General features: G+C 45.3%; 1 long non-coding RNA gene across 1 annotated transcript in view; it reads left to right on the top strand.

Moving 5' to 3' along the window:
• Positions 1-13,402, top strand: part of LOC122547969 — a 19,069-nt gene extending 5,667 nt beyond the window's left edge. The window contains exon 3 of the long non-coding RNA XR_006311133.1: positions 13,190-13,402. This is a non-coding gene — a long non-coding RNA (uncharacterized LOC122547969). The remainder of the gene's footprint in view (positions 1-13,189) is intronic.
• Positions 13,403-13,884: the final 482 nt, after the last annotated feature.

Here is a 13,884-nt window from a genome sequence, read left to right as displayed (position 1 = left end):
TTTGGGAAATAGGTTTAAGGAGAATCCAAAGAAATTCTACAAATACACTAAAGACAAAAGAATAACTAGGCAGAGAATAGCGACCCTCAAAGATCAACAAGACTGTCTATGGAACAGCAGGAGGTGGGAGAGATTCTGTAAGTATTTCATGTCAGTTTATACTGAAAGGGGATATGGAAGTTAGAGAAGTTGGGGAAATAAATATGATAACTTGGCAAGTGTACATATTACAGAGGAGGAGGTACTGGATGTCTTAAAATGCATAAAGGTGGATAAATCCCTGGAATCTGATCAGGTGCATCCCAGAACTTTGTGGGTAATTAGGGAAGCTTTTGCTGGGACCCTCACTGAAATATTTGTACCATCGAACGCCACAGGTGAGGTGCTGGAAGACTGATGCCATTATTTGAGAAAAGTGGAAAGGAAAGGGAACTATAGACCGGTGAGCCTGAAGTCAGTGGCAGAGAAGTTGTTGGAAGGGATTCTCAGGGACAGGATTTACATATCATTGTAAAGGCAAGAAATGATTAGGGAGAGTCAGCATGGCTTTGTGCATTGAAATCATTAACTTGAACTTGAGAAAGACACAAGGTTTCACATAACACACTGGTTAGCAGGTTCTGGCGAAACTAACTGTTTGGATACGGAATTGACTGGAAGGTCAAAGAGTCATAGATGGACAGCACAGAAACAGAGACCCGTCGGTCCAACCAGTACATGCTGATCAGACATCCCAATGCAATCTCGTCCCACCTGTCAGCACCCTGCCCATATCCTTCCTATTCATAATCACATGAAGATGTCTTTTAAATGTTACAATCGTAATGGCCTCCACCACTTCCTCTGGCAGCTCATTCCATAATCGTACCACCCTCTGTGTGAAAACGTTGATTCTCAAGTCTCTTGAGAATCCCCTCATACCATAAAACTATGCCCTCTAGTGCTGGGATCTCCCACGCCAGGGAAAAGACGTTGTCGATTTATCCTTTCCATGCACCTCATGTTTTTATGTACATAGATAAGATCACCTCTCAGCCTCCGACGCTACAGGGAAAACAGCCCCAATCTATTCAACCTCTATTCAACCCCCAGCCTAGCCCAAATCCTCCAACCCTGGCAACGTTCTTGTAAATCTTTTATGAACCCTTTCAAGTTTCACAACATCCTTCCAATAGGAGGGAGACCAGATTTGTACGCAACGTTCCAAAAGTGGACTAACCAATGTCCTGTTCAACCCCTCCACTGCTGCAATCCTCCCTGGCAAGGGGACAGGTTTATAGGATTACAGTTCTCCACCACTGATGGCCCTCAGCTTGATGAAAGGGAGGCTGGAGTGGCAGAATATCTCAGTCTATCTTTGACTTGCTTCTCTTCCTTTTATTTCCTGAAGACCTGCCTCCTCCACCTGACCCACCGCCGTGTCAAGGTTCAAAGCTGCAATCTGGGCAAGTACCCAAAGGGACGGGCATGGCAGATTCTCTAGAGAGACAACAACTGCCCAGCCTAGAGGAGAACATGGAGCATCTGGCCAAAACATCTCTAGACCACGGGTATCAAGAAGATTCACGGAACAAGCTCCCACAGAAGCCAACACTAGGCTCAGGTAGGAGTAGCCAGTGTCCGACCTAATCAGGATATAAGCAGTAGGAGATCAGTCAGCCCGTCGAGCCTTGTCCAATCTCTTTCCTGACCCCTCTTCTGAAAACGTGATGTCCTTGAAGATTAATGATGTCCACCTCACATGGACACACTAAAAAAGTCTGTCTCACTGTACGCTGAACATATTCAATCACCTGAGATCATTAGATACAGGAGCAAAAGTAGGCCATTCAGCCTATCATGTCTGCTGCACCATTCACTGAGATTGTGGTTGATCTGATAACCCTACACTCCACTTTCCTGCCTTTTCCCCATTACCCTTGATTCCCTCACTAATTAAAAATCTGTCTATCTCAGCCTTGAATATATTTAATGACCCATAGTCCTCTGAGGTAAATGCCCCTCTTGAACATCTCAGACATGGCATTCCATACCCTAAATAATCACTGAGTGAAAATTGCACATTGCTTCACATCTATGCTAGTCCTTGTTCCTTTTATGAATGAATATAGTTTCTTCCTATCTCCTCTGTCCAGCTCAAGTCGTGATTTTAGAAAACTCAGTATGATCACCTCTCAACCTCATTCTCGCCAAGAAGAACAGTCCCAACTTCTTCAATCTATCTTCATAACAGAAGTTTCTCATTCCTGAAACCATTCTTGTAAATTGCTTCTGCTCTCCCTCCAATGTAGTCACATATTTTCCTAAAATGTGGTGCACACAATACTCCAGCTGAGGGCTGACAGGTGCCTTGTACAAATTTAACAATTACTTCCTGTTCTTCTACTCTATGTCCCTATTAATTAAGCCATTACTTGATGTCTCTGCCTGTCCTACTGCCTAGATATGTGCATATGTGAGATAAATGTGAGGTTCTGCATTTTGGAAAAGCAAATTAGGGTGGGACTTATACACTTAATGGGATGTCCTGGGGAGTGTTGCTGAACAAAGACACCTTGGAGTGCAGTTTCATAGTTCCTTGAAAGTGGAATCATAGATAGGCACGATAGTGGAGAAAGTGTTTGGTGTACTTGTCTTTATTGGTCTGTGCATTGAGTACAGGAGTTGTGATTACATTTTCCGGCTGTACAGGACATTCATTCAGCCACTTCTGGAATTCTGCTTTCAGTCCTGGTCTCCCCGCTATTGGAATGATATTGTGAAACTTGAAAGGATTCAGAAAAGATGCAAAGATGTTGCCAGGGTTGAAAGATTGACCTATAGGGAAAGGCTGAATCGGCTGAGGCTGATTTCACTGGAGAATCGGATGCTGAGGGGTGACCATAGAGGTTGATAAAATCGTTAGGGGCATGGATAGGGTAAACAGCCAGGGTCTTATTCATGTTTAGGTGAGTCCAAAACTAGAAAGCACAGGCGTGAGGGAAAAGATTGAAAAGGGATATTAGGGGCAAAGTTTCAAGCTGAACGTGGTATGTGTATGGAATGAGCTGCCAGAGAAAGTGTGGAGGCTGGTACAGTTACAACATTTAAAAGGCATCTCGTTGGATATGTGATTGGGAAAGGTTTAGAAGGCTATGGGCCAAGTACTGGCATATGGGACGAGATTAACGTAGGATATCTGGTCGGCATGGACAAGTTGGACTGAAGGGTCTGTTTCTGTGCTGTACATCTCTATGGCACTAATAAATTAAAATTAAGATAGGTTTCTCTTTTATGGAGAGTTAGCAGAAGGTCAGACAATTCTCCTTGGAGCTGAGAAGGTTAAACAGTGATTTCGACAAGGAGTTCATTTGTTTCCAGGGTATTTCATTTACAGACAGTCAGTGTGAGAAAAATTTAACGTCACAATTTTTAGTAACTATTTTCAGGTAACTGGCAAATAATGCAAAGAAAAATGTGAAGATTATTTTACTCACTAAGGTCTGAGCATCTGGAACAGTTTGAAAGACAGCTGGATGCAGATTCAGTAGTTATTGTCAAAACAAATTTGAAATTTAACATTTTTAAGGAAGGATTTGGAGGGCGATGTCCAAATGGGAGGTGAGTTGGGACTGACTGGCACCATCTCCAGAGAGAGAGAGTACAGCCCCAATGAGCTGAATAGCCTCCAGCCCCTGTGCTCTGTGATACTGACCCATTCACTGTGAATAATGAAGCTCATCACGGGGCAGAGCCGTAGAGATGAACAGCATGAAAATAAACCCTATGATTAAACTGGACCATGCTGACCAGATATCCCAACCTAATCTAGACCCATTTGCCAACACTTGGCACATATCATTCTGCACCCTTCCTATTCATATACCCATCCAGATGCCAAATGGTATAATTGTACCAACATCCTTCACTTCCTGACAGAAGATTCCATACACGCACCAACCTCAGTGGGAAAAAAAAACTGCCCCTCACAACCATTTTACATTCTTCCCCTCTCATTTTAAACCCGTGCCCTCTCATTCTGGACTCCCCACCCCAGGGAAATGACCTTGTCTATTTATCCTACCCATGCCCCTCATGATTTTATAAACCTCTGAGGTCACCCCTCAGCCTTTGAAGCACCTGGGAGGATCCCACCACTCAGGTCACAATGGGGCCTGGCTGATTGACCAATAGGAGAGTTGGCGTGGTCCTCCGGCCAATGTAAGTGAATGAGGGGTGGGTCCAGCAGGCCAACACATGACCACCAGCTTTGCAGGGACAGTGTCACTGTGAGGGAGGACTCAGTGAGTGTGAAGGGAGTGGGAGAGACAGCACAGATTGGGAGAGAGATGGAGTTAGTGTGGACTGGGAGGGTTGATAAACACTGTTTCAGTCTGCTGGACCTGAATTAGATACTCCGGGTAAATTAGAACCAAAAGAACTGCGGATGCTGTAAATCACACATAGCAACCAGAATTACTGGAAAAGCTCAGCAGATCTGGCAGCATCTGTGAAGAGAAATCGGTTCGCATTTTCGATCCAGGGACGCTTCCTCAGGAACTGATGTTACTGAGAAAAAAATGTCGGTTTTAAGCAGAAGGTAGGGGTTAAGAAGTAAATGATAGGTGGGGATAGAGTCCAAAGAGAGAGATAAGAGCAGTTGGACAAAGGAGTGGAGCTAGAGAGGCAATAGGTCGTTGTAGATGGGGGTAGTGGTGAGAGGGTGTAATGGATAATTGGAAAGGAAGATGGACAGGTGGGACTGTTCAAGAGGGTTGTGCCGAGTTGGAGGGTTGAATCTGAGATAAGGTGGGGAGGGGAGATGAGGAAACCTTGATGCCGTGTAGTTGAAAGTTCCCAAGGTGTTCTTCCTCCAGGTGTCGGGTGGCTCGGATTTTGCGGCGGGGTTGGGGGGTGGTGTGGGCGGGTAGCTGAAGTGGTCGGCCACAGGGCGATGGGGTTGGTTGGTGCATGTGTCCCAGAAATGTTCCCTGAAATATTCCACAATTTGGCATCCTGAGAGCAAAGGACACAATAGATGAGGTGTTTAGGTGGGCAGGGAAATCTATGCTGGATGTGGGAGGATTCTGTGGTGCCTTGGATGGAGGTGAGGGGAAGGTGTGGGCAAAGGTTTTCCACCTCTTGCAGTGGCAAGGGAAGGTGCCTGGAGTGGAGGATGGGTTGGTGGGGAGCGTGATCTAACGTGGAAGTCACAGAGGGGATTGTCTTTGTGGAATGCTGATAGGAGCGGGGAGGGAAATATATCTCAGGTGGTTTGATCTGGTGGTGGAAATAGCAGAGGATGATGCGTTGTATCTGGGTGGAAGGTGAGGATGGTCGGATTCCATCTTTGTTGCATTTGGAGGGGTGGGGTTCAAGGGCAGTGGTGTGGGAAGTAGAGGAGATACACTGGAGGGCATTGTTGACCACGTGTGAGGGGAAATTGCAGTCCTTGAAATAGGAAGCCATTTTGTATGTTCTGAAGTGTTCTTCCAGCTTGCATCAAGCTTCACTGGAACACCGCAGGAAGCATGAGACAGAGATGTTGGACAGGGAACAGTCTTGTGTGTTAAAGAGCAGGCAACTGGAAGCTCAGGGTCTTTTTTGCGGCACAATGTAGATCATCAGCGACCATTTCCACCACCGCCACTGAGATGCTAGAAGGTTCCTGTCTCCTCCATTAATAGCTTTCCAACTTCCCACTCCTTTGTCTTTCCAAATGTTCCTGTCTCTCTTTGGGCTCTGTCTCCACCTATTAGTTATTCTTTAACCCCTATCTCCTGCAGTCCAAAGATGTGTAGGCCAAGTGAATTAGCCCAGCTAAATTTTCCGAAGTGTTCAGGGATGTACTTTCGTCTGGGGAAATGGAGAGTAATAGGATAGGGGAATGGGTCTGGGTGGGATTAACTTCGGAGAGTGGGTGTGGAATTGTTGTGCCGAAGGGCCTGTTTCCTGAAGGGATATTAATTTTCCCAGCTGTCATCGGTTCTGAGGAAGGGTCACTGGACACATGATGACCCTTGCTGTGTGCAGGAGGCGTAAAGGGGAGAGTGGCAGCAGAAACCGGATGAAATGTATCAGTGTAGACTGGGAGGGTTTACTTAGACGCTGTGCATGTCGTTAGTCTGAATTAGAAAATCTTGGTCCCACAATTGCAGCAAAGGGGAAGATGGCTTGGGCTTCAGGCAGTGAGAGGACCTGGGTTATGGCTGCCATCTTTATTTGGGGTAAGGTACCGCAAGGAGCATGCATGTGTCCTCTTCCTGGGTGGGGCCGGGGTGATTTGAAGAGGAGCATTTACACATCAAACACATACCAAGAGAAGTGTTTGTCTTCACTATTCATCTTGCACTGACTGTGTGCTTTGTTTTGTGAATTCATTTTATAGGATATTAATTGAGACTGGGATCTCAAAAAACAAGTTTCTATAGTTAGCGGAGTCATCAGGATCTGAATATCATTGGCATTAAACTGTGGAACGAGAAAGGTTTGTCTGTTCTGTCTGTGGGAAATTATCTTCGATATTTTTGTCAAGCCAAAATCAGAAAGATGTTCAAGTCCATGGTTGGATCACTCTTGGGGTATGTGTTCAACTATTGGCCCTTCAGTTGTGGAAGGAGGTACTGGCCTGAGAGAGAGCACAGATTTATCCAAATTACACCTCGTCTTTTTGCAGGAACTGTCAGATTTAGTCTCAATCATCCACTTTATAATGTTAATCTGTAAACTCCCTACTTCCAATTCTCTGCAAATTTCTCATTGAAATTCCTTGTGGCCTCAAATTCCAGCGCCATTTCAGGTGGAACATTCCAGATTCTGACAACTATCTATTCATTCAGAAACTGCTGAAGTCCATTTTAACTCTGGGGTTACAACGGGCTGAATTGAAAGTTACAATGCTGGTCCTGAGCTCCCATTGAGGTGCATTGGAACAGTACAGGAGGCTGAGGGAAGTGTAGGTGTGAGCAGACAATGAAAATGGCAGGGCTGCACTAAGAGTGCTGCTTGGCTCAGTGAGAGTGTTTTGGAGTTGGGTGTAAATAGTGACGTGAGACAGGGAGAAGGTGAAGCTGAAACTCAGTTTTAGTTCAGACCTTTCAGAAATTCACAGTCCCAATGGGATTAGCCAATTTGTCAGTGATACCTGTGGAGTATTTACGTTTTAAAGTATGACATATCAGCTTAAGTAAAGATTTTTTTTTGTTATTATAATGGACATGTTTAAAGTGAAGGAAGGTTGCTCACTCATTTAAATTCTCTTAATGGGAGTAACTAGGTGAATGTAGAAAGATGTTGTGACAGGACACCTCAGATCTGTGGTGTGCTCCTCTTGCACAATGTGGGAAATAAGGGACGCTATGTGTGCAGGAAGGGTTCCCATCTGCAGTTACTGGGAAACTGCTTTTCAGAATTGGAGGAGTGAGTAGACTCACTGTGGAGCATCTGCGATACTGAGAATGTTATGGACAGCACGTTTAGTGAGTCCGTCACACTACAGGTGAGGGTTACACAGGAAGAAAGGGAATGAATGACCATCAGATCAAGTAAAAGGCTTTGGAAGGGAGTGCAGGAGTTCCCAGTGGTCATCCTCTTCTCAAACAGATACTGTATACTGCCTGGGATTCTGTAAGGTTGGGAATGGGTGGGGTGGTTTCTCGGGAAATCAGCAACAGCCAGGTTCATGACACCACAGAGAGCTCTGCTGCACAGAGCGGGAGGAAAGAGAGGACACACGGCTATAGTGACAGCGGATTCAATGGTCAGGGTTAGGGCGGGCACTGCTGTAGCCACAGACATGAATCCAGGATGGTACATTACCTCCTGGAGCTAGGATGCGCGATATCATGGAGCGGCTGCAGGACATTCTGGAGCTGGAGGGTAAAGTCAGTGGTTGTGGAACACATAGATACCAATGACATTGCTAAACAAAGGGATGAGGTTCTGAAAGCTGGAAATAGGGAGATCAGGGATGCATTAAAATGTAGCTCCTGAAATGCAATACCGCGAGACTTGCACCCAGTGCCATGTGCTAGTGAGAGCATGAATAAGAGGGCAGATCAGCTGGATATGTGGCTGGGAAAATGGTGTACCAAAGAAGGCTTTAATTCTTCAGGCACTGGGACTGTTTTTGGGTGGGACCTGTACCTGCCTGACTGGTTACCCCTGGGCAGAGCTGGGAGAAATCCCCTGCTGGGGGCTATTGCCAGACCCATGGGTGAGGTTGTATATAGTCTGGCAGGGGGATGGGAATTAAAGTGTAGGCTTAGATGGGTCAGATTCAGGTCAAGGAGTGGGCGGTAGAATATTAGTGATGTAGTCAGCAGCTCAGAAAGCCAAAGGAAAGGAGGATTAAACGAAGATTGAGTCCCTGTTCCTAAATCAGTCCTGACATTCCAGGAATCAGAGTAAACAAAACCTGTAGCTGTACAGCTCTCTGTCTCCATGTGCTTCAGCAAAATGGTGGAAATCTGCAATAACACCAAAACGTGCTAGAGATCCTCAGCTGGTCTGGCAGCATCTGAAATGGTGACAGATGCAGGAAACACTGCAGCCTTGAAGAAGTCACACCAAGCACTACAATATCAGTTACACGCTGAGTGCCAGAACGTGGGACTACAATAAATAAGAGCTTGATAACCAGCATGAATACGATGGGGTTGGAAAGTTGACGTTTCGGGTCAGGACTGTTCATCGATACTGACAAAGGGTCCTGATCAAATCATCAATCTTTATGCTCCTCTGATGCTGCCTGACCTGCTGCGCTTTTCCAGAACCACATTGTATAGACCCTGACTTCCAGGGTCTGCTGCCCTCAACTATCTTCACATCCCAGAAGTCAGGCTGATGACCCACCTTTACTCTCTCTCTCAATAGCCAGGATAGCTTTACTTGGGAAAGGGGAACAAAGGTACACACAGTACTCCAGATGTGGTCTCACCAAGGCCCTTCCAGAAAGGGATCCCTGCTCCTGCACTCGAATCCTCTCACTAGGAAGGTCACACATCATTTACATTCTCCACTGCTTCCCAATCCTGCCTGCTTCTGAGAAGACGGAATCTCAGAAATACAGAATAAAATGGGGTCAGAATCTCTGGTATAAAACTGTTGAATACAATGCCTCCATCTTCTCCATATTGGTCATCAACCACACATGCCTGTTGTGATCATCTAAACACTTCTTCAAGGCTGCAATGTTTCCTGCATCTGTCACCATTTCAGATGCTGCCAGACCTGCTGAGGATCTCCAACACCTTCTGTTTTCTCTGTTGTAGAGTACTGAAAGGGAGGATTTGTAGTTGAGAAATTAATATTGAACTTCCTGTTACTGGATCCGTGCCGATCTGAATATCATTGGCCTTTTCATCTGGAAGGAAAGGTGTGCATTCTGTCCGTGGACGAATATTTCAAATGTCAGTGTGACTGGAAAAAAGTACTGAGACAGCGAAGTCCATGTTAGCGTGGGGACTGTGGAGAGAGAGTTCATTGGTTTTTGAAAGTCTAAAAAATCATGGCACATTTCCCAGGAACAGTTTCGCCACAGATTTGTTTTATATAAGTGCAATATACCATGAAAACAGAAAGACAAAAGGATTCCTGCATCATGGAGAAAGCTATGAAAATGGAATTGTTGTAATGGAGTGAATTATTGATCATGGATTGCAATCCATTGGCGTTGTCACGTCGGTTCCAGCGCCATGGGGAAACAAGGGAAATGTGATGGATGCAGTGTAGGTTTCAGTTATTAAACTGGAAAGGTGCAGAAGAAACTTACAAGGATGATGCCAGGTCTTAGGGGTCTGAGTTACAGGGAGAGGTTGGACAAGCGAGGACCTTTTTGTTTAGAGCAGAGGAAACAGACGGGAAATATTTTACAGAAGTGTATAAGATCATGAGAGACATGGGTAAGGTGAATGCACTCAGTCTTTTTCCCAGGGAACCAAGGACTGGAGGGCATCAGTTTAAGGTTAGAGGAGAAAGAATAAAAGGGAAGCTGAGGGGCAACTGTTTTACACAGAGGATGGTATGTATATGGAATGAGCTGCCAGTGGAAGTGGTTGAGGTGGGTACATTAACAACATGTAAAAGGTATTTGGACAAATACATGGATAGCAAAGGGTCAGAAGCAGATGGGCCAAGTGCAGGGAAATGGGGTTAGCATGGATGGACATTCTGGTCAGTATGGGCCAGTTTGGGCCAAAGCGCCTGTCTCTGCTGTAGGATTCTACAACTCTAAGTGTATATGCTATTTTTCCCACTAGGTCTGTTGGTATACTGGGAAAAATTCCATTAGGGCAAGGAGACTTGTGTACCCTTAGCTCCATTAACTTGCCCAGCTCTAACTCTTTCATGATAATGGTCGTTTCAAAGTCCTCACCTTCCTCAGTCTCCTTATCAATTACTCGCATGTTTTTCGTGTTCTCCACTGTGAAGACTGACTGCTGTGTACTCATATTCCTGAACCCTGCTGGATAGGAATAACTAGGCACAGAACTCTGAGAGGTCTTCTTTGAGACTTTATTGATGAGACATGTTAGTTACCTGGATATTTTACGTGCAAAATGCCTTTCAGCAGCATCAGGTCCAATGTACGGCTCCCATTCTTCTACCTTTTGTGGTTTGTGACTTTGAATACAGACTGTCTCTCAATATTATCTCCATGACAACGGCAGTTCAAAAGGCTAGTTCAGTTCAGCTCTTTGTGGTTGAACCACGCATCCGTCCCCCCACAACCCCGTGGCTCCCTCAAGTACCTGACAGGCGCTTCAGTTTCAGAGGGGCTGTCTATCAGGATTCTGATGTGGAGGAGCTGGGGTTGGGGTGGGGTGAACAATGTTTAGAAACCACACATCACCAGGTTATACTCCAACAGGTTTATTTGGAATTACAAGCTTTTGGAGTGTGCTGTGATTTGTAACTTGATCAGGATTACCTCTATGGTAACAGTTCAGTGCTTCAACAATTACAGAGGCCATATATTCCCCAAACAATAGGTTTCCCTCTAGCAGTGTAAACTGCTATTCTGTCCCTGGGGATAGCTACTCATCACTTTTTATCTCCAATCCCATCAAGCTTTCTGTTGATCTTTGAAGTTTTTTTAATCTCCTATTTTTTTCTTGGTGTCTTTGCCAATTTGTATGCCTTCTATTTCATTTTGATAGAGTCCCTTATTTCCTTACCCACCCATGGCAGATTACTCCTTTTCCGACAGTCCTTCCTTTTCACTGATATATACTTTTGCTGAGCACTTCGAAAAATTCTTTGATATTCCTCCACTGTCTGTCAACTGTCCCACCCTAAAGTCTTTGCTTCCAGTTTACATTAACCAACTCCTGCCTCATCCTATTGTAGTCTCCTTTGTTTAAGCACAGGATCTTGGGATTGGATTTACTCTTCCCGCTTTCCATCTGTGTTCTAAATTCAACCAGACTTATCACAAGTCTTTTATCCGATTACGAGGTGAGGCGATGTTTCCCGGGTGTTTGGGGTTTCATTGTCAGAGACCTTGGCTTTGTAATAAAGTACAGGATAGATATTCACAACGGAGTATTCTGGCCGCTTTGAATGTCCTACACAATCTAAAACCATAAATCACTGTCTCCCCTCAGTTTAAAATTGCAAAATCATTATCTCCTACATGCTTCCTCACTATCTAAGTTTGGAACGCTAATCCACCGAACTATCCTGCTTTTTCCGAAAATCGTTGGTGAAGGTTTTGGATTCAGCTTTCCAGTTATTACCGTAAGAAGATAAGCACTGGGCACAGGAGAGGCAATGCAGCCCTTCGAACCAGCTCCACCATTTAATACCATGAGGATTGAACTCACCTCGGTCTCAGCTGGATTTTCCCACCTGTTCTCTCTCACCCTTCAACTCATTGCAAATTAAAAATCTGTATCTCTTCGTTAAATTTGCTCATGTCCTGGCATCCACCGCATTTTGAATAGGGAATTCCACAGGTTCAAACACATCGAGATAGGTACATTCTTCTTCATGAGAATAGAATAGTCCCTATAGTGCAGAAATAGGGTATTCACCCATCGAGTCCACACCCTTTGATGAGCATCCCATTTAGACCCATCCATTCCCTGTAACCCTGCATTTCCCATTGTTAGTTGCCTAACCGGCTCATGCATGGACCCAGTGGGCAATTTGACATGACTAATCCACCTCACCTGCACATCTTTGGACTGTGGGAGGAAACTGGAGCACCGAACAAAACCATGCACACATGGGGAGAATGTGTACACTCCACAAAGTTGCCTAAAGCTGGAATCAAACCCGGGTCCCTGACGCTGTGAGGCAGCAGTGCTAGCCACTGAGCCACCTCTGCTTAAAATCTGCTGCCCATTATTAACCTCCCCACCCCGCAATTGGCTGAATGTGTATTTCTTACGTCAGAAATCGGGTTGTCTAAGCGGATGTCTCAGTAAAACCCAATGACAGCCCACATGTCCTGTGTGTCTGAATGGATCTCCTATACACAACACCCTCCAACCCACACTTTCTTTCACTTTTCAGAGACAGGTCTCCAGAGGCTTCATGGGGACTACAACTCCCACAGTCCCTGAAGCAGGGACCACACGTGTGCGGGGAAAAGCAGTACTGTACACGTACAGAATGTCGGCGGGTTTTGGAGCATGTGCTTTGGACTAACTAGCGGAAAGCATTTCACACTTTGGCTGGCGAAGGGATTCATCTGCTTGTAGTATTGCTTTGTTGGGGGTTCAAAGTGTGACTACACCCACATGGGACCAAGTTCCATTCCCAACTTGTCATAACACTGGGAATTGACCAATGGGAAACAAAAAAAGATCTGACCCATTCTCCCAGACTGAAGGTTCATCTTCTGTCCAGGATCCGCCACCTCCCTTTCTGATTCCTTTTGTTTCATTCTGCTGTTACATTATTGACTTGCAGCAACTGAAGGGAATGGAAGTGAACCCAGCTTGCAGCAACTGAAGGGAATGGAAGTGAACCCAGAAAGGGTGCAGAGTCGAACCAGGGACGGGAAGTGGTGGCATGGATCTGTTTATCAGCAACTCCATGAAAATTGGGAGGGTGCACTTTAGGGGGAAGCAGAATCAGAATGGTGGGAGAGAGTAAGTGGATTGGAGGGTTACAGCTTCGGAGGAATAAAGGGGAAAAATATTCCAGTGAAACTAGAATTGTCTGTTCTGAATTTCTAATCTGTACTTATTCATTTATATAGGGTGCTAGATGGTGAAGATTTGCAGACTGAAATCTCAAAATCATGTGCCAATCGTGATTGAGTTATCCAGAATTTGACAAACCAAAGATGGGGAATTACTCGGCCAAAGTCCTGCAACACTCTACCTCCCAGCATTGTCGGTCTATCTGCACCAAATGGACTGCAATTGGTTCAAGACAGCAGCTCACTACCATCTTCTTAAGGGTACCTAGAGATGGGAATAAATGTTGGCTGAGCCAGTGATGCCCATATCCGAGAAATGGTTTCTATCTCTAGTTGCTGAAACCCGGTTGATGTTACTGCAGGATGATGAGGGGTGCTGAGTGCATCCTCCAGGAGGCAGAACCATCACATTACTCCTGCCTACACCCACACAATAACACCGCAACATCACTAGAACAAAAGGCAGTGAAGCCAAAGGAGGACTTAGATATAGTTCTTCGAGGTAAAGTCATCAAAGGGGATTGGAGCACAGCAGGAACAGGAGACTGAGCTGGATGGTCAGCTGTTTCCCATTGAATTGTGGAGCACAATCGAATGGCCGCCTCCTGCTGCTATCTCTCAGGTATGTATATAGCCATGGAGCCTGGGTAGGAAGAAGTAGGCAGGGCAGGGATTCTCCAGGAGATTGCACGTCCACATCAGTTTTCAGTGAGGGTTGGTTTGATGGATTTTATTTAACATTTGTCTTTTAC

Source organism: Chiloscyllium plagiosum, unplaced genomic scaffold (assembly GCF_004010195.1).
Source record: "Chiloscyllium plagiosum isolate BGI_BamShark_2017 unplaced genomic scaffold, ASM401019v2 scaf_4260, whole genome shotgun sequence".
NCBI lineage: Eukaryota > Metazoa > Chordata > Chondrichthyes > Orectolobiformes > Hemiscylliidae > Chiloscyllium > Chiloscyllium plagiosum.
Note: the sequence above shows the minus strand (reverse complement) of the source record. Positions and strands in the feature narration are given on the sequence as shown.